The sequence below is a fragment of the Coturnix japonica genome, chromosome 9, assembly GCF_054131305.1.
Source record: "Coturnix japonica strain WE chromosome 9, WE-NBRP24, whole genome shotgun sequence".
Taxonomy (NCBI): domain Eukaryota; kingdom Metazoa; phylum Chordata; class Aves; order Galliformes; family Phasianidae; genus Coturnix; species Coturnix japonica.
Window position 1 is genome coordinate 2,395,229 of NC_140671.1, and position 20,117 is coordinate 2,415,345.

At 38.4% G+C, this 20,117-nt stretch overlaps 1 long non-coding RNA gene across 1 annotated transcript in view; it reads left to right on the forward strand.

Annotated features, from left to right (window-relative positions):
• Nucleotides 1–259: 259 nt before the first annotated feature.
• The window catches only part of LOC116654112 (uncharacterized), a 194,495-nt gene continuing 174,637 nt past the window's right edge, over nt 260–20,117 (forward strand). Inside the window, exon 1 of the long non-coding RNA XR_014931950.1 lies at nt 260–425. This is a non-coding gene — a long non-coding RNA (uncharacterized LOC116654112). The remainder of the gene's footprint in view (nt 426–20,117) is intronic.

A 20,117-nucleotide genomic window follows, 5' to 3' on the forward strand; every position in this document is an offset into this window, starting at 1 on the left:
CTCAATTCTTGCTGAAGTGACTGGGAGGAAGAGTAGCTAGCTGTAAGAAATAAAAATATAAATCTCTTTGATTTTTCTATTTTCATTCTGTTGCAGGTAGGAAGCCCTTCTTTTTTGGGCTTAGATCTATCATTTTTTCTTCCATCATAATAGAAGTGTAGTCATCTAGTACTGTGCAGTTTACCTTTAGCTGAAAGTGTAGAAAACCATAGTATATCTCAGTTCTGAAGTAGGTTTGAAAGAAAAGTATGTTGGGCTGATTCTAAAGAAAAATACTGTTTGCCTCCCTTCTTGTCCTTCAGTGATATGAAAGAAATTTCAAGCGTACCAAAAGAACGCATCCAGTGCTGTTCCAGTCAAACAGGAACAAAGAAATCGCGACTGCTGAAGTTAAGAGACCTTACTGAAAACGAAACAAAGACAGGGTAAGCAGTTCTGAATAGAGATGTGCTATTTTTTATAATGAAGAAGCTGTAATTTGAAGGTGGGAATTTATATAAATTCAAAGAAATGGATTAAAGTATTTGGGTTATACAGAGACAAAGCTGCGTATGAGAGAGCTACCATAAAGGATTATTGTTGATCAACATGTGCATAGTGTCCTTTGTAGTAAAAATGGAAAGCTTACATATCATTGTATCAGTCTTGAGAATGGGACTCAAAGTAGGTTTGTTATTTTTGTAGAAAATGCTCTACTTGGAAGCTGGAGCCAAGATCTACGGTTTCTTGCTTATTACAGAGCATGGCATGAACTCACACTTCTGTCAGACATCTTTATTCTATCTCAGTGGTATCTTGTAATGAAAGAGTTGCTGTGTTCTATAGGGAAGTATGCACAAAACCAGTGAGCTTTACTTGAACATTAAATTTGTATATAATTAATCTCCTGAAGAAGATATTCTCTAAATTATCGTGACTTTTAAAGCAGATGCTACTGTTACTTCTGCCATTACTGTAGAATCCCCATATAAAACATACAGTAATCCCAGTCCAATTTAAGTGGAATCACATTTTAAACACAGAATTGCTGTAAAACAGTTTCTAGGTAAACAACTTATAGCTATGGTAATGGCTGTAGTGTGTAAGTGACCACATTAATGACTGGGTGCAGAGTATCAGAGTAATGGATGAGGATTTCTGGCTCTTCCTATTATAAGCTTTCTGTAGTTCATAGTTTAGTTACTGACTTTATTTCCAGAGAGTTACTTACTACTTATGTGAAAATTATATTTGCCTGACTGTCTAAAAATATAAGGTTAAATGCTCTCATCTTTGTGATGCTATTTATCTATTGAGGACCTTTCTTACATATCCTCTGTCAGGTTCTTTCTTCTGTGTATCTATATTTCACAGCCTGCCAATTTCTATGACTGATTTATCTGGTTACTGTCTTCTGGCCATAGGACTGCTTTCTTGAGGGTGATTTTAAGAAGAAAAGATGCACAGAAATAGAAAATGTTATACTAAAGCAGGAATAAAAGGGAGGGGGAAGGAAGTGGAGAGTACCAGGGACAATATGTAACTTTTTTCCATGAGGTGTTTACCTTGAAAATGCCCAGTAGGTTCTATCAGACACCTCTTGTCACAGGTCTGAACAATATAGCTCAGCCATTTGGTAGAAGAAATTTTGATGGAGTAGAATTTAATGTGCAGCTGATGACAAAATACAACAAAATTAAATAAACTTGTCCTTTTTTTCCCACCCCCTTCCATTTCTTTATTGAAAAACATCTTCACTGTTGTATCATCTAAGGCATTTTAATGCTCTGTGCCTGGAAAGAGTAAATTAAAGTTTATGAGTAGCAGTAACAATCAATGTTGAATTCTCTTATAGCAGTAGCTCTGTTTTCATGCTGTTTTTTGTTCCAAAGTGGTGATTTCAGTATGAGACACTGCAGTTAAAATGTATAGCAAACCCTTTCTGTTACTGTACAAAAGATCTGAAGAGCAAGTTAAATAGTTTTAAAATATATTCAGTTTATAATTAATCAAATTCCTTACTTTCAGCTTTCATCATAGATTTGCTTTAGTTACTGTGGGAGCCCATGTTTGCAAAATGTAATATCACTGGAAATTAACTTGCATTCTGTTCTACTGATCTTGTGTTTGTGTTATTTTTTGAAGTCATGTTCTGTCTTGCAGATAAAGTAATCAAAATGGACTGCTACTTTCTCAATAGCACAGTTGTGTTTAGGGGCAACCTTCAAAGTTGATAGCAGATCTGTCTTACTGCAAGGAGGTTTTATGCTAAATTCTTTATGCAACAAGGCTGCCAACCCCGTGTTGCAGTCTGCCCAACTGTATTTAATCTTCTCATAGCCATTAAGAGGAATCCTCTTCTTTTCAGGAGGTCATGGCTGAATAAGTTTATTGCATGTGGAAATGAGACTTATTTTTCTTGTGAGGAGTACCATTTGTTTGGTGCAATAGCATTCCTAACCAAACCTTGGTGACTGTTTGTCTGCTGCTTGAAGAGAGCCACATTTCATACATGAGGAAATAAATGCAGTCTGATTTTTATATTTTATTTTTTACTTTATGCTATTGGAATATACAGATGTCAGAAGATCCAAGTCGGCCTTATGTAAACTTGTGTTAAAACCACTATTATTTATTTATAATAGCATAGTTATAGAACTGAAGACATTCATTAGCTTTAATGGATTGTGAGGCCATATTTATTACTAGTGATAACAAGGGAATACAGATTATAAATAGCTGTCGTTTCATATTATAGAATGAATGTAGAAGCTAATTACTTGCAAAGTTTGTGGTTCTGCAAATACTTCTTTTTGCAAATGAAATGAATGTTACTCTTAAGCTGCCTTTTTGAGCCTTCTCTCTTAAATGATAAAAAATCAATGCTGCACTCCTATGTGGACATAATTACTAAAGATTTGGGCCCGATAGACTACTATTCATTCCTAGAGAAAAAAGATAGGGAAGCAGCAGTTTGTATTGCTCATTAGCTTTAATGGACTTTGATCTTGTGTTCTATGGATTATTTTTCATTTTATTAGCACCTAATCTTAAAATATTTCCCCAAAGGCCTATCATTGACTATAATCTGATGAAAAGTTTCAGAGGACAACACGCTGCAGCTGTTGTTCTCTGCATCCTGAAGTTGCCAACTGAGCAAAGAAGACCTCCAGCAGCACTGTCTTCTTTCTGTAAGGCTGTATGATTCAGGGTGATATCAAATGAGAAGGCTGAAGGCCCTTCATATTGGTACTGCCAGTTCAAGTAACCAGACCATTCTTCTCTCTAATGCTTCAAGTTTTCTTGGATGAAAACTCCTTAAAATTTTCTTTCAGTGTTAAATATTTATATGTATATTCCAAGTGTCTCATCAGTGTCAAAAGCTTCATGCTCAACAGGTGGTGGTTTCAGAGTATGCTATACACTGTGCCTTCAGATCAGTATGTGTGAAACCAGATGTAATTTGCCACTTTATTTATGTGCTTTCTTTCTCTAGTGCAATTTGTCATCATCCATAGCACACAACTATTGCCTTTCTCATTCACACTTTGGGATCAAGTGGTGAACATGGGAGGCCATTGGAGCTGCCAGACCTTGATGCTGGATCTGCTGTGTATAAATTGTTAGCGTTTCCATGGTGCAATAACTAAAAAGCTCAGTGCAACTGTTCATTGAAGTGTGCTTAAATGCTTTATCCTCTGCTGTTTGATTGAGGTAACATCTATTTCTGAAAATGGATGAAGATAGAGAAGGTACCTGCAATTATAGGCATGCACTTGTCTCCAGTGATTTGTAGGGGGTGCTGAAGACATTGCAGACAATATACCTTCCCTGTACTGGAGAAGCAAAAACAAATGCTTCATCATGCTGAGTAAGTTAATAGAATCTTCTATGGTTACTACAGGCACCCAGACAAGATGCATTTACCATCTCCGTACTGTGTGCTATTTTAACATCTAGGAAACGTATGCATAATATGTCAATATTGATCAGCATGATATGTTGGAGTCTCAGTGTATAAGCAATCCAAGTCTTAAGTTATTTCTCTTATTTTGGTAGGCATCATAATAAAGGAAGACTTCAGAGGGAGATTGCAGTCCAGCATCTGCATCTGTGCAGCCCAAATGATCAGTGTATCAGCACTGCTGCCCAGGCATGTTGTGTCTGTGCTAGTCCAGCTATAAGATAAAACTTTCAGTAAAGTTTTCTTCATGGCTTTTTAGTGTTTGCAATCCTAAATCTTTCTTTATTCACATTTTGGATGTGAATGTATGTACTGAAGGCATTCAATCTCATCTCAGAATTATTCAGTTATGCTGTGATTCTAGTTCTTTTATAACCTGATGTGTCAAAGAAAAACTTAAAAGAAATTGGTGTGCTGAAGGTCACTCAGTGCTTGCTTCTTCAGTAAGCCCAAGGGTTTCTAATGCTATAGATCTAAGGCAGAAGGACTCAATAATTAGCTCTGAATCACTTCTGTTCTGTTCTGCATAAACTTGCTCATATCTTACCTTGTTAAATAGGTGTCAGAGTGAAGGAGAGCACACCTAAATGTTGTTAACACAGAAAGGAAATAAATGCTGCTCAGCAGTTGCTCGTTCCAGAAGTTCCTTCCAGTAAAGGTAATTTACATTCAGTACCTTAGTGGCTTCTGGTTAAGAACTTAAGGGTTTGAGATATTGGATTAGACAGCTGGTTCGTGTTTCAAAGGGAAATAAAGCAATAACATAATGTAGGTGTTTGATGTGTCTTGGGAAATAAAATTAATGTCTTAGAGATCTAATTTATGGCATATGCAGCAGTATTTTGGTAATGGGCACTCAAGTTAGGGTGGACAACAATAACACACAAACTGAAATGAGAATGTTAATTATGCATGTTGCATGATATTGTAAAACTGCTTTAACACTTTGTCCTAATGATAAAACCAAGTAAAAAAATAGAATCAGCCACACAGATCCCTTAAGTGTGGAATAATTAAACTCTTCTTCATGTCCTGGGTTGCTATTTCACAGAAAACCTCTAATTTTCCAGGGTGTTTTAATGTTGATTTCTGGAAGCTTTAGGTGGTTTCAATATAATCAGTTTCTGGAAGGAGAAGTATCTTCAGAAAATGATAGCAGATAATAAGTTCTGAAAGGCATCAAATGTCCAGCCCACGGGTTTAGCTTAAGCCTTGAGTAACTTTGTCAGACCTCATAGTCACTGTTTCAGACAGGAGGTTGAACTGATTACCTCCCGAGGTCTCTTCTAATCTGAGTTATCCTGTGATTCTACGTCTCTTCCGCTGACACATACTTGGTGTGAGGAATACAGGATACCATTAATTTCAAGTAGGTCTCCTGGGCATGCAGGTAGCGAGGAGTAGGGAGTGGGGACTACACTGCTATAAAACCAAAATGAGCCTTAGGGATTTTATTTGTTTTTTAAGTTTTCCTCTGTAGCTGGAGTGCTCCACTTGTTCACAGGCATTTTGACTGAGGCTACATTTTTCTTTATTATCGAGGCTGAAATAAAAAACATGCAATGCAGGAAAGATCCTCATTTTTCCCCTGTCTTTTCAGAGCAGTTACTCTCTCCCTGTTGCATTTCCTGGGAACTCACTGTTGCCAGCAAATGAGATGACAAGCCTCAAGATTAGCATTTCATTGAGCAGCATGGACAGTAGTACAGCTACATGAATCACTTTTCTGCACTTCTGCCAAGATGCTGATCAATGAAAAGCTATTAATGTTAAATAGCATACATGGGTGTGTAACCTGCATGAGAGTGTGATTGTCTTGCTACAACAGGGGAATGAAGAGCACTCACTTCCTTAAATTTCTGCTCTTGTTTCGTGACCCAAGTGTAGATTTAAAGGGCCTTGGTTAGGAGTAGCAGAGGAAGGCTATCAAGGATTACACTGTGTTAATAATTGCTTTGTTTTACTTATGAATATTGGTCACTGGATTTCTACGTGAATTCAGAGGAAGACCTTAAGAAAAAGCTGCTGTCAGACCTAGCAACTTCTGAGCAAACCCAAAGGAGCCTGTATTTACTGTGCTCAAAAAATTACATGATTTAAAAGAGACAGAATGGGATCATCTTTATACTGTGACAGAGCAAAGACACTTTGCTTTTTTGGTTGTTTAGTATCTGGGTGATTCCTGACAACCTGCTGTTTTGGTAATATTTGTTTCTGGGTCATTGTACATTAATTAATTATTGGCTTAATTGTATTCTCAAAAGGTCAGCATGGTTTGGGAATATGTTCTAGCAGTGGTATAGTTTATGGTGTTAGTCTTCACAGCTTCACTTACAAAGCAGACTTTGACTGTATTCTTCTATCAGCAGTGCTGAACGTAAGCAACAAAGCACACAGAGGACAGTAGAAATGGGAAGTGAACAATTTTGAAGTAAAAAAATCTGATATGATGTTCAGGGGAGGCATTGAAAACCATGGCTTAGCTCTGCCTGGCTCTGAGCAGGAGATGAAATGCCCTTTAGAAAGCACTTTACCCCTTGGGCAGTTGCTAGCCTGCTGTGATATGTCTGCATTTCACTCTTCTTTGTTTCAGTGTAAAGGTGGAAACTATTACAGTCAAACTTACATGTAAAGTGATATTTCAAAGCAGACATTTCACAGAACTAGTACTTTTCAGCCAAGGAATCTGAAGTTTTAGGCTGTGTGCAATCAGCACTATCTAGAAATCTTCCCGTTGTGCCAGTTGTCCATGCCTCACTTTCTGACCTTGAGAAGAAAGATCTGCCTTCCAATCTGTCCTGCAAACGTTTGCAAAAAACTTAATACTTAGAGAAAATTCTCCACTTCTCCTTGGTTTGGGAACTTGGAGCAACGTACAAAGGAGGATTTTAGCTGATCATTCATCTTTGGGGAGAATAAATCCATAAGTGAATCATTTGTTCTTGCCTAATTAGTGCTGCATGTTTGGGGAAAAATATAATCAAACAAACAGGGCTTATAAAAAACTCATACTTCCAACCACATCAAATGTATCTGCTTGGAGCACGTTTTTCCTTGTGGTTTTACATGGGCACAGTTACTGCAATATGTTTGGAGAGGGCAAACTATTTCATAAATGCAAGAAGCAAATACCATTTTGTTCTCAAATGCAGGGTTGACTGCAGAGATGCTTTACCTGAGAAACCACTGCATGCCATTCTGCCTACAGAGATATGACCTGACCACACAAACCCTTCTTAAACATGTACTCTGTTGGACTGTTTAAAGCTGACTTCCTCTTGTATTGGCAGGCTCATGAAAAAATGCTTTCCTGTTCCTCCACAACAACTTGTTCCTGATTCAACTTTACCAAAGGTCACTTCTTTCTTGTTCTTATTGCTAATATTGTTTTTCAAAGGCTTATGCTGAGCAATAAAAGTACATTTAGTTATTCCAAGTAAAGACTTTTTCTTCTTAACAAAACGAGTCTTAAAATTCAGGCTGCCAGAACTGCAATGCCAGAAATGACTCTATTCTCCTCTGTGGTGATCTGCTCTAACCACTCCTGAAGACTTGTAATGTTCATCTGAGACTTGGTCTTCTCACAAGGCAAGGAAATTATAATCTTTTCATACCCTCCAATATCAGTCCCGCATTGCATCTGATCTTAGGTTTTCTTTCAAACAAACAGAAGTCTTACAAGATCTGCAGTACATTTTTTCTTCTCTGGTCGTTGTATTTGTTCTATAAATCCAGCACAACCCACTTATTCCCCTGAGAGCATATCTTCCTCAGACATAATGAAGCTCACAATAAATAAAAATACAATTCCCAAATGGTGTTGTGTATTCAGCTAGTGAAGTGTGACTTCTTACTCTGAAGCTGCAGCATGGTGTTTAATTATTTTCTGTGCAATTATTCCGGCATCTTTACCTGTTTCCTTCCTTAGGCAACCATCTCCAATGTCATTGAGGTATTGCTGAGAGAAGGCTGAGTGCGATATGAGTATAAATAACTTCAGACCCGGCCAACCGAAGCATAAAAAACCAAAAGTGTTAAATTAGCCTTGCAGCTCTTCTAAGGCTGCCTGAAAATGTATCCCGAAAAATAATTTTCAGCTTCCAAACCCACCACACTGCTGCACGTCAGTGTAGAGAGTGGTTCTTTCCTCTCCCACACAATTTTTCACCCTGAATCTTCTTTTTCTATTTTTTTTCTATTATTTTTTCTCCCAGAAAACTGTTTTAGAAATTAAAACTGCTTGTGACGTGTTTTGGCAACATTAAATGTATAAAGATGCGTTCTTTTGCTTTTAACTTAAAAGCACCAAGCAAAGGCCAGATCTGTTTACTAAATGCTACGATTAATGGCATATTGTACCTATTGTCTTCTTAGGTAATTAGCAGACATTACACCTGACTGCACAAGCCCCTCAGTTGCCTTTGCCGAATGCTGGGGTCGGGTAGGTATTCTCTCAAATAAATCCAACCACAATTTTACACCTCACTTAAAGGATTGTATGTTTTCTCTGCCCAGATCTGTTAGGTGATTTGGTAGGTCTCAAACAAACATGTGGTCCTATGTAAGTTACTTCATTCTTTGATATATTTTTCATTAACTGTAAATTTAAGGGTAAAATCAACTACAATTTCAAATAAATTAAAATTTGCATGGGAAATATTGTCATGATTATGATTTAATGTATGCATATTGTACAGTCAATTTGCTGCTTAAAAAGTCTTCAAACACCAAGTAAAAGTTTACTCTTGAACTAATTACTTACACTACACGATGAGGAATAAGAAGTAGCTTATTAGCCAGTTGTGACCTCTTCTGATTTCAGATGAATAAAACTGAATTTCATCTAAGTTTCTCCTTAACATGCTATTTTAGAACTGCTCTGTAAATAAATGCTTGTGTTTGAGCGATATGAAAGCCTTAATTAAAAAGACAGAACCTCTCTTTGACAATGTGTTGTAAAAAGATTCTCTTCTTGAGGAATGCTCCCTTTTATACTCAATATGTGAAAATTAATCTTCCTTGTGCTTCTAAAAGCCTCCTTTTAAGCATCAGCTAGCTATGAAATCAGCGGCCTTTGTTCTATCTTAGCCAGAGATTCAGCCAAGCTGTGGGAAATAAATGGGCATTCCTGCCCCACCGGTGCCAGTGCTGGTGAGTGCTGTTGTGCTTCACCCACTTCTCCAGGTGAGAGTTTGTGGGACAAAATACATTTATTCTTACCCATTCCTGTTGTTTGTTAATGGAAAAAAAGTGGACTTGAAACATATGAGGATGGCTCCAAAAGTAATGTTTCCTATTTTATGACGTTGGTTCGTGATGTCAGAGGCAGATGTTGGTGGTATGAACAACAGAGGCTGAACCTTCCCAACAGTATCCCCTCACATTTTGTTACCATGAGGCAGATGGCAGCATATGGGCAGTCTGACAGAGTGGTGTCTGACATGGAAGTGCATAAGAAGCCAAGGTGTGCCATTGAATTCCTCCGTGTGGAGAAAATAGCATCACCCACTGACATTCACCAATGCTTGCTGAATGTTTATGGAGACCAAACAATAGATATGAGCACAGTGAGGTGGTGGGGTGGTGCATTTTGGCAGCAGTGACAGTGGGTCACCTCTGCTGCTGCAGCTTTTTGTTCATTGCCAGAAAAATTGCATAGGTAGTTGTAATGGCTGTGTTGAAAAACGTTTTGTAGCTGAGAATTTGCTCTATCAAACTGTGCTCTTTTCACCTGTTGTAGTTTCCATGAAAATAAATCAGAGGTGTTACTTTTGGAGAAACTAACATACAAAAAGGCAGCTTTAAGCCAACAAAAGAATTGAATGTTTTCTTGGAATTTCTGCCAGCATCTGCCTGAGCAGTAATTGCTGCGGAGTGGTACCAGCCCTATCTTATTTTCCTGCAAGCATGGTTAATTAAAATTTTAGAATCATAATCTGCAAAGATAACTATCGTCTCTAAGCAGGATCTCGTCAATCAAACTCTCCCCAGTGAGTGCCTTTTATCTCCAGTAAGGAAAGGATCTGTTAGGAGGTTGCAGTTGATGCTTCTCAGCACCAGTTGAAACCTTGTTGTTTGGGGAAATTAAAGCAAAATTAATTTGTATAATCCCAGTTTGGGGAGGGAAGATGGTTCAGACAAGCATATAGCCAAGACTGCAAGATTTGCTGGAAGTGAGCTGAGCTTTTCACTTTTTTATTGAATGTATTTTTTTAAGAGATTGGACGTTTCAATTACAATGAAGAAGTGTTTTAATGGGGAAAATCTGTTAAGTCCTAAACAGTGTTTTTATAGAAATTGGAAAATGGAAACTGAAGGCAAACATATGCCAATTAAAAAGATTAGAGATACGTTAAAACTGCTGAGATAAATCCATACTTCTCTGCCCTGGTATGTCTCTGAACTAAGGTTAAATATCTTTCTGGAAGATTAACTTTAGCAAAATATGAGTTAAGCTTTAGCCAGATGTAAGTAATTGCTCTTGGTCTAAGTGTGATGCTTTTGCAGACAGCCGTATAGTTCAACCTCCCGGGCAGTTGGCTCAAGATGGAGCGCAGCTGCCTCTAGCGGGGCTCGGAGCAGAGCTGCAGAGCTGCAGCATTCATGTTTGGTATTAGATCTTGGCAAAATGTGAATGGAAATTGTGGGGGGGCTCAGGAGGATATTTTGTTTGTGGAAACAGCCAACCAAAGGGCATTCTTGGGAGACTAAGCAACCTGCATGACACACCATGCAATAACAGCATTAGTACAGCTACCAGGCTAATTGCCTACTGTGAAATCATCTTGAACATCATGGGAGATGGGAACATTGCAGCTTCACACTTGTGCAAGCTAATGTGCTCTCCTAAACGGGATGCTTCCTCATCAGCTGTTAATGACCACAAGGAAACATACTGTTCTGGAGACTCCTTTTCCATTTATGAGCAATGGTAATTGAATAGCAGGCATTCAGAAACACATAAAGAATTTTTACAAATTAATCTGTGAACCGGAGCATTCGCTCAGCTCTTAATGTCTGCTGTTGTGTTCAGGCTGTATGCGTGACTCACCTCTGCAGCAGGGTGTAACCTCTGCTATGCTTCACAGCCTTTGATTTGACTTTCTATCCGTAGATCCAACTGTGTCAAATATATTGCTGAGCACCATTCACTGATGATTTACAGATCTTCATTCTCTAAGCAGTGCTCAGGAAATCAGCAGCATAAGTGTAATAAAGGATCTTAGGGCGTCCACTGGGGCAAATCAAATGTTTCTGTACTCACATAGAGGAGATAAGCTGCTGTGCCAACACCCTATGTTTTGCTTTTATAAAAATGTATTCTTGTGTTCTTAAACTACTTGTTATTGTCTTCAGTTCTGATAGCACAGAGAAAGTGGCACACTTACCATAAATCAGCGCATGGTGCTGCCTTTGTGTTGAGAGAAATATTGTTTATTAGAACAGCAGTTGGCAGCACTTGCTGGCAACTTTTCTCATCTATTTCAGTGATAGATGGTCGCCGTCGTGCTGCACGCCTTGGTGCATCTTTGGTCGCGTGCTGTTTTGTTCTTCATGCAGGATTAATGTATGGTTTGAGACACTTTATGAATGTGTTGTAGTTTGTTATACAAACCTAATTTCACGGAAGCATATAGTTTCTTTTAGGGTTTGTTTCCTTGATTCTGCACTACTTGTGGGGATTAAGCCCCACAGATGTTTTGTACAGAGAAATCTGATCGCACCCTGAACATATAAAAATGCAAATAGATTATCTTAAGTAACTTCCACCTACTTACTGTTAGTGATCTGCCAACTGAAAGGAGTCAGTTCCATGAGGGATCAAGGCAGGCCTGGCTTGAGGAAAGGAGATCTTTGTTGTCATTCTTGTTCAGAAGGTGTTCAGCAGTGCGCAAAGAGTGCAGCAATACTGATGACTAGCTCCAGATTTTCAGTTCTATTCCAGCAGTTTGAGTGGAGACCCAATTTTTATGACTATTTAAAACTTGCTTTCCCTCAGAGTGAAGTCAGCTTAATATAAAGGTTTTGTCTTAGCAATTTTTTTATCTTTTCCTAAACTTTAACATATAATATGCGCCTCGCTGAATTGTGTTCCGGAGCTCATGAAACATTACTGATTTCTTTCACATTGAGGAGGGAAAGAAATGGAATTACATGGTTGAAACCAAGTGTAATTCTGCAGATTTCTGCAGAAAGCCTGAAGAAATTGTTATCCAACTGTGAGCTGAAGCTGAGCAATGAAACTTGGATCCTGCTCAAAGCTAACTTATACACAAAAGTGTTTTGCAATCAAAGTTGGTCTGATCCTTGAGTGAATGGAAGGCTTGTCACAAGCTTGACCATGGGGCTGAACCTGCTCATCTTCTTTCATGTGAACCCTGGGCTTAGTTATCTTTCCTGTTTCCAATCAGTGTGTTGTCTCAGTGTGTGCCAATCACAATTCTTGCTGGGAAAGCCTACAGTGCAGGGCACCAAGAGGCAGGTTATGTAGAGCTACTTTACTGAGTAAGTGTCACTTAGTTTCAAACAGCAGACTGCCACATTCCCCCGAGTCTTGCCCCAGAAGTTATTAATTGTTCCAGTCATTATTTTCCTTAGTCAGTAAGTCAGGAGCAGGTCTGATGGGATAGTTGTCTGCCTGTTCTTTCGGCGGTGTATACTGTACTTTGTGAAAAGCATCTCTACAGGGCTTCTGGTCAAAAGCGATAGATGCTGTACAACTTTCAGCCTAATGGCAGTGAGGTGCCATAAAGCCTATCCTTAGGCATGACAGCAGTAACTATTAAGTGCAGGACAGACATATCCAATTATCTCCTATTTATTATATTATCTTAGAGTACTTAAATAATAAAACCAAACTGACTCTTGATAGCAGTAAGAATTAATATCTTAAAGGAAAAAAAAAAGCACCAAAAATATACACCAAATAAGTCAACTATTTTTATTATATTAGTTAAAGAAAGAAAATAAAAAAAGAAAGAAAGAAAGAAAAAAAACAGCTTGTTATTCTTCTACCAGGCAGCTGCTGTGCTTGGTAATTAGGGGAAGAAATGAAAAGCCTTCAGTTCATCTGTGCACTTCATTTTTAATGCAGCAGCAGAGGAGCAGACACACCAGAGCCCGTGAGAGATTTCTGCTTGATCTTTGAAGGGCAGGGAGTACTAAGCAAGGTGAAGCTACTGCTAATAACAGGTATGAGCTTTGCACATCTATGGAAAGCTTGCTTGCTTTCTCTTGAAATTATCCAGTTTTAGGATGCTCCCATAGTAAGTAAATCTAAAAGTTAATTTGCCCACCTTGATCCTTTTCCTCATTCTGCAGTGTACATGTGTGTGCATTAGGCATCTGGATGTTACTGTGAGTTCACTTGTAATGAGGCTTACATTTAATCTGAGAATTTGTAGGACTGAGTTTATTAGGCTCTTTCAAGGGGCAGAATACATTTTCTCTCTAACTGCACACACAGGCACATGTACCCCCTCCTTTGGTCTGTACTAGGAACTTTGTTCTGTTAAGGAACTGTGAAGTCACTTGCGTGTCTCAGTGAGAAGGACAGGATGATCAGAAGGGGAAGTCAGCAGCCTGATGACTTCACCTAGTTGGGCCACTGCTTTGCTCCTTGTCATGTCTTGTTTTACATCTACAGTTCAGTGCAGCACGGTGGCTTCACAGGGACACTATTATGTTTTCAGAGAACCGAGTCCAGTCCCATTTACAAACATGATACACATGCATGGAAATTACTGCACATGGTCTTCAGAACACTTTTCTGATAAAGTCAGTAGCATCTATTTGCTTGCATAGTGGTTGTTAGAGACCCGTGATAAATGCCTGTTTGGTCAGTGTTCCATGTCTGCAAAAGATAAGTTGATGGAAAAGAGTTAGCAAATAATCACCATTGAAATGCTTGAGTAACTTGAAACAATTAACTGAGAAAGTTTAGTCTGCATCAACCAGCAACCAACCTCCCTGGAAACAGGAGTATGAGATCCTCTCTGGCTGGTGGGAATCCTCTGGGAGGAAGCAGTTGTTAACGAATATTGTATTACTTGCTAGCCATGGATTTTGTTTAGTATGATCCTTTCTTTGTGCCTCTTTTCTAGTCACCCAGTCAGCCAAATTATGATCATGTTGCTCTCTCAGTCATAAGCCTTACAAAAACAGAGGAGAAATTGTTTTATGCAGTGGATCAGGAAAATATTTTGTTATTTCAAAAATCATTTGAGTTTCAGAATTTGTTACAGAAATCTTTGAGATAAGTATTATTTGTTTCTCTGTATACATTATACATTCATATATCCGTGACATCTATATGTAGAACACTGTATATAGCCTAAAAAGATGCTGATTGTAGCAGCATGTTTATCTGCTGCAAAATATTATTCTGTGCCTGCAGATTACATAATAAAATGACTTAAATTAGAGGAGATGTTTTAATCAGAAAACTTATGCAGATTAACACCCTACCATGGAAGATACTGTACTTATATGGTGCAGTATTACTGTAACCTCCTTTCACAGTTGTAGTCTCTCTCTCTCTGTTGCTACTGTAATGAATCCAGCCTGATTTACTGTAATAGAAATTCTCCAACAGAGGCAGAAGTCAGTGATAATTCATGCCAGAACTTCATAGTTTGAAGCTATTTGAGTTATATATAGTAAAAATCAAATCCTGATTTCATTAAAGCTTGATGGCAGTATTCCCATTGACTTAAGTGGGACCTGAATTTGGAATCCAAAGAGGAAATTGTCCTAAGTGCATGTACTATAAATATGCAAAGTGCATAAGGAAGACTGAAATGGCATAGGATTACAAATAAAATACCTCTTTAGTATGTCACAAAAATTACTTGAGTAATATTCTTTCTCAACATCAGTTGACACTCTATCTTTCAAAACTGCTTTATTTCTTTCTACTCTATGTCAGGTTAAATAACCTTGGAGGGATGACAACCCAATCACAATTCTTTCCAAATACGTGGTTTGAAAATACAAAGTATATTTAATCTCATTAGGGGTGGCCACATGAAAATAAAATCAGTGTCCATGTAACGAAGCTGTCAGTGATGTCATATGGAGGATGAACACCATGAATCAATACAAGTTGTTCAGCTTGTCAGCATTCAGTGAACAGGATGAAAGAAAAAGAAAGCTGAAGGGAGGAAGCGAGCTCAAGGACTCCCTTGGATTACTTCTGCAGTGCTGCTCTAAAAAGGATGAGCCTTGGAAATCAGTATGAACAGACTTAGATTCAAATTCTCATATTCAGCAATGCTTCTACAGAGATGGGACAGTTTTCAAGTAGTAAATTAACTTTAGGCTTTAGGATGTAGTTGGCAGGTATGTCTAGGCTTGAAGGCCACCCTAACTTGCTGCTAGAAGCACAGCTAAGGCCATGCTTGCGTGCTGCAATGCAGCTTAGGTAGAATCATAGAGTAACTCTAGACAGCCTGGTGCTGTACCTCAGGTTTTGGAAGCAATAGAAACAAATGTACTGTGTGTGGCCCAAGGAAAATAACTGCAAAAGTTGACTCAGAAGCTGCAGGGCATGTACCCATAGCAGCTCCAAAGCTTCTTCATCCAGCAAGGCAGAGAGATTGCATTGTGCTGGGACTCTGTGTGCTGACACCTACAAATGCTTTCAAACAGAGAAGAGAACAGGCTCATAAATACACCCTCCTGTGCTACTTGTCGAGAGAGTTAATCATTCACAGATTTTGTTCTCCATGTGGTCTATGTTAGTCTATTTTCTTAGGGATTCTCAGCTTTCTGCACTTTTAAGAATATAGAGGTGATGACTTTGCTACCAAGCTGCTGTTACTTTTCAAGCAAAGCTTGACAGCTACTCAGCTGCTGTAAGCAAGGCTATAAAAGTGCTGTACAGCAGCTAGCACAGCTGCTTGTGTACAGAAAAAGAGTGGATAGGTAAGTAGCAGGTAAATCTCCCTAATTAAAAATATAAGATTGTGCTAAAAGGAGGTTGTGCATTATGATGAACTTAAATGTCACTCTATGAGTTGTTTCATTCATCTGTATAAATCTCTTTGTGGAGTACTTGGCTTGATGGATCTGCTATTGGTGAAAGTAATTTGAAATCCTTAATGAGCATCACAAGTATCTCATTCAATGGGGAATAGCATCATTAGCACGACATACGGAATAACCAGACTTGCATGCCTAGTAATTGTGCTGGCTATCATGAATTATCAGTTCTAGCAAGTGCTTTAAGAGTATTGTAGGAATCTTCTATCTATCCAGTGATTGTTTACATCTGCTTAATTGGGAGGTCTGAATGATTTGTTGCCCTCAGTACTAAGCTGAATGGTTTAGACAAATGGCTTCTGATTTTTTAGAGAGGAGTAATTTTTTTGTTCTCTCTGGTTGTCAGTTTATATGCCTTTTTTAATGGGCACACTTGTAGTCAGGCAATTATAATTTTGTTATTGGGTTAAATTGAACGGATTGCTGTATAAAAATGACAGGTCTATGCTTGTTTCAATATTGCTGAACCTGAACAGTATGCTCTTCATCTCACAACCATATCCATCTGCAATCTCCCCTTCCTTCATTCCTTGTCACTAGAGCAACAGCAGCAGAGCAGCTGCCTAATCACATGTGGAGAGCACATCGCAAGGCTTCTAGCTGGTATTCAGGTCATGAGATGACTTAACTCTTATAAAGCAAAGGATTCCTTGGACTGCACACATGCTGTAACTGAGAGACAACACAGCTTTAATAGCTAAAGGACTTTCATCAAGTGGGATATCTTAAGGAACAACCTAGAAATAGTCACTATTTTGATCTGAATCACCACAGCTCTGATCTCAAAGAGTATTACAGAAACACACACAGCCTCCTGGGCTAAGTATGGCTTGACTAGTTTGGGTACTATAAAGCAAAGAGTATTACTGGAGAAACAAAATACGGAGTTAACCTGAACTGACTAGAAACCTTGTGTAGGACCAGACTGGTGTGGGTCTCAGAGGAAATGAGCTTTCTTCTAAATCTGAGTGATAAATGATGTTTAAATATAGTGGAACAATTATCACTTAACTTCATTTTTAGGAGTAATGTGAGTGGTATGGACAGCGAGGTGTTAGCCTTCCTTTTATCATTTTGGCTTTCATCACGTTCTGTTGGGAACTAACAACTACAGGAAGGCAGAATTTCATACAGTGACAGTTGTAAATCAATTCCCAAAGGTGTGAGGTATGTGCAAATTAGTTCCCTGCTGTGTGTGTATCTCCTTCCTAATTCTTAGGAGACAGAGAAGTGCAGGAACTCTGAGGAATTGTATATATTTCAATGGTCATCAAAAAGGTGAGAAAAATTATTTCCCTTCCTGCAATAAATAGTCTCCTCAAATGCACTATGGAACAAAGATTGGAAATGAGCTGTTCTGAAGATGTGAAAAAGATGGGCTAAAGGGTTTCTGAAAGAGACCCCGTATTAAACGAGAGCCAGAACCCTGAACTGCTCTCCTGTCTGCATGGAGAGTGCACAGCTTGCCATGTAGTGTTCTTTCTATTCATGCATTCCATGGATAGATATAATAATTAAAGACAAAAAAAGGATGTTGGAGCTATCATGTTGTTTCAACTTCTGTTTATTAATTGTTAGTATGGAAGAATGCCTTAAAAATGAATATAACAGTTCAGTATGGAATACTGTGTCAAGAAGCACACATCTCTTCATGCTAAATCAGTTATACATGTATATTTTAATCTGTTCAGACATACAAACTAATTCTTCCAGAATTCCTTTGAGGAGGAGGTGGGTTTAATTTGATTATCTGTTTTGTAATGCATGATGTTGTATGAGTAAGTATTCAGTTACAAGAATATCCAGAACAGCATTTTACAATCCCATGAAGCTCTTCCTGCGTTCCCTTTTCTTTGACCTTGCTAATTAGTTGAGCTGCTTATCACGTGTGGGAGAAAACTATTTAAAAGAGAGATTGACGTGGGCAGAGGGAAACCTTGCATATTAGAGAGAAAATTTCTTGCATGTTTGTTTCCTTCAGATGAATCCTTCAAACAAACTCCTCTGACATTTGGAATAAGGTGTGATCTGTTATGCTAAATTTCCCAAAGCTGTTGCTCCTTTATATTGTGGGTAATCTCAGTGTGCAGAAGACATGTATGTGAAGAGCCACAGACCTTTTATCTTCACAACTCCCTTTGGTAGACAGCAGGTTTCTTTGTTTTGTTTTTTTTTTTTTGGAGAGAAAATATTAATACAATGTATAATCTAGTTGTAAGACCGCCAAGACTCAGTCCTTGTCTGGGGGTTACAGTCTTTACTCCTTTCTAGTCTTCCCCATGCAAGAGCATCAAGAGAAATTGTCCCCCTCATTGTATCTGCCATGTTATGTCCCAAGCAGAGCTGGGAATGGACCCAGATTTCTTAATGCCTCACTATGCTACATTTATCTTACTATGTGATGTGAGCCTGCTCTTGGTTTTCTTTGCTCAGTTGTTAATTTTGCAGTCAACTTACTGGATGGCACGTGCTCACTAAATTTGTGTATCTGCTTATTTCAGCCTTCTGAAACAGTAGATATCTCTGTGTAATGAGAACTCAATAAAAATTTAATGGCTTAAAATCAAAACAAACAGCGCAACCACCAAACAAACCCTAAAACAGAAACCAGCCCTTTCATCAACAGATCATTATCTCATTGCTGGCAAGTCATGCCAGAGTGTTGTTGGCCCAGAATCTAAACATTGACTAACCAGGAGAAGTTGTTCTTCAAACACAAGTCCCAGAATGAGCAGTTGAGCAGTTGTATTATGTAAGATCTATGAATTATTCATCTGCTCTGATTTAACATTCATCCTGCCACTGAGGCTGAAGCCAGCCATATATTTGCTGGTAAAAGTACCAATTTACATTACAGCGGATAATAATGCAAATTGTTATTTTATCCTTAACTGACAATATCATTACCATGATGACTCTACATACAGATAGAAATCCTATCACTTCATACTTTGTAGTCTTCTGAGACTCACAGTAATTCTTCTAAGCTTTATTTTATATATCTATGTGTGTGTGTTTTTATATGGATCTACACAGTCGTATACAGATGAAGTTCAGGCTTTGGATTTTGTATAATACCAGAGAGGCAAAATATAAGGAATGTACAACTAACAATGTTCAAAGAGCTAGTGTTGCATTATACTTTTGGTCATAAACTAAGCAATCTTTCATGTCTGGTTCTCTTTCCTCCTCCATTCATTTTTCACTGTGACTTTTCCTAATGCAGTGCACACCATGCATTCAGTATCTCCTTTTTTCAGCTGCGAATGTTACAAATTATGTTCTCTGACTTTTTCCCTTTGTTTTTACATAGCAGTTGAATACATTGACTCCTGAGGATAACAACCAACAGTGACCAGTTCTGCCTGGAATACTGAATGTCTAAGTCAATATCATTGATTGGTTGTATTAATTATTTCAGCCAAGTTTCTTAGCCCTATGTTGCAGCTTTCATTTAATTATGTAGTTAATTCCTGATAGTTCTATAGGACAGCAGCAGTATGCGTCATGTAACCTAAAGAAAAGGTTCTTTTTATTTTCAAATTAATTAGTAGATTCTTCCTGCAGTATAAAGGGGCCTAAATACGTCCATTGGGCTGGCTACAAAAGAATGTCTACTGCATGTCACTTGCACTGTAGTAGTCTGAATGCTTGTACACTGACTTGAATGGAGCTTTTCCAGTTTGGTACTGTTTCTCCACTTAGAGGAAGCAGTGGACAGTGCCATCAGCTCTTTACAGTTTGCCCATCTGGCTTGTATAGCCCACCCACTTGTCCTCAGCACTTCCAGAAAACTCATTAAAGACCTTGAAGTGGATCTCCAAAATAGAGCCAAAGAGTAGGCTCTCTATATGTGTTTAGAGGTGAGGGAAATAAATGTGATGTTGATAAAGGGGCAATATATTCCTTTTTTTCCCCCCTTGCATTCCAAGCAAAATTCCATTTGGGGAACATTCTCCTAGATTTTGTTTTCTTTGACTTTTTGTGGAATAATTTGTATGCAGAGAGTGCTGCAAAACAAAAACAGCACTCTAGTGCAAGCCTGGTGCGAACTATTGTCTGCCTCGTCCCAGTCCCGCTGGGAGCTGGATGTGCATACCAAAACAGCTTGCACAGACATCATTTTTCCTGA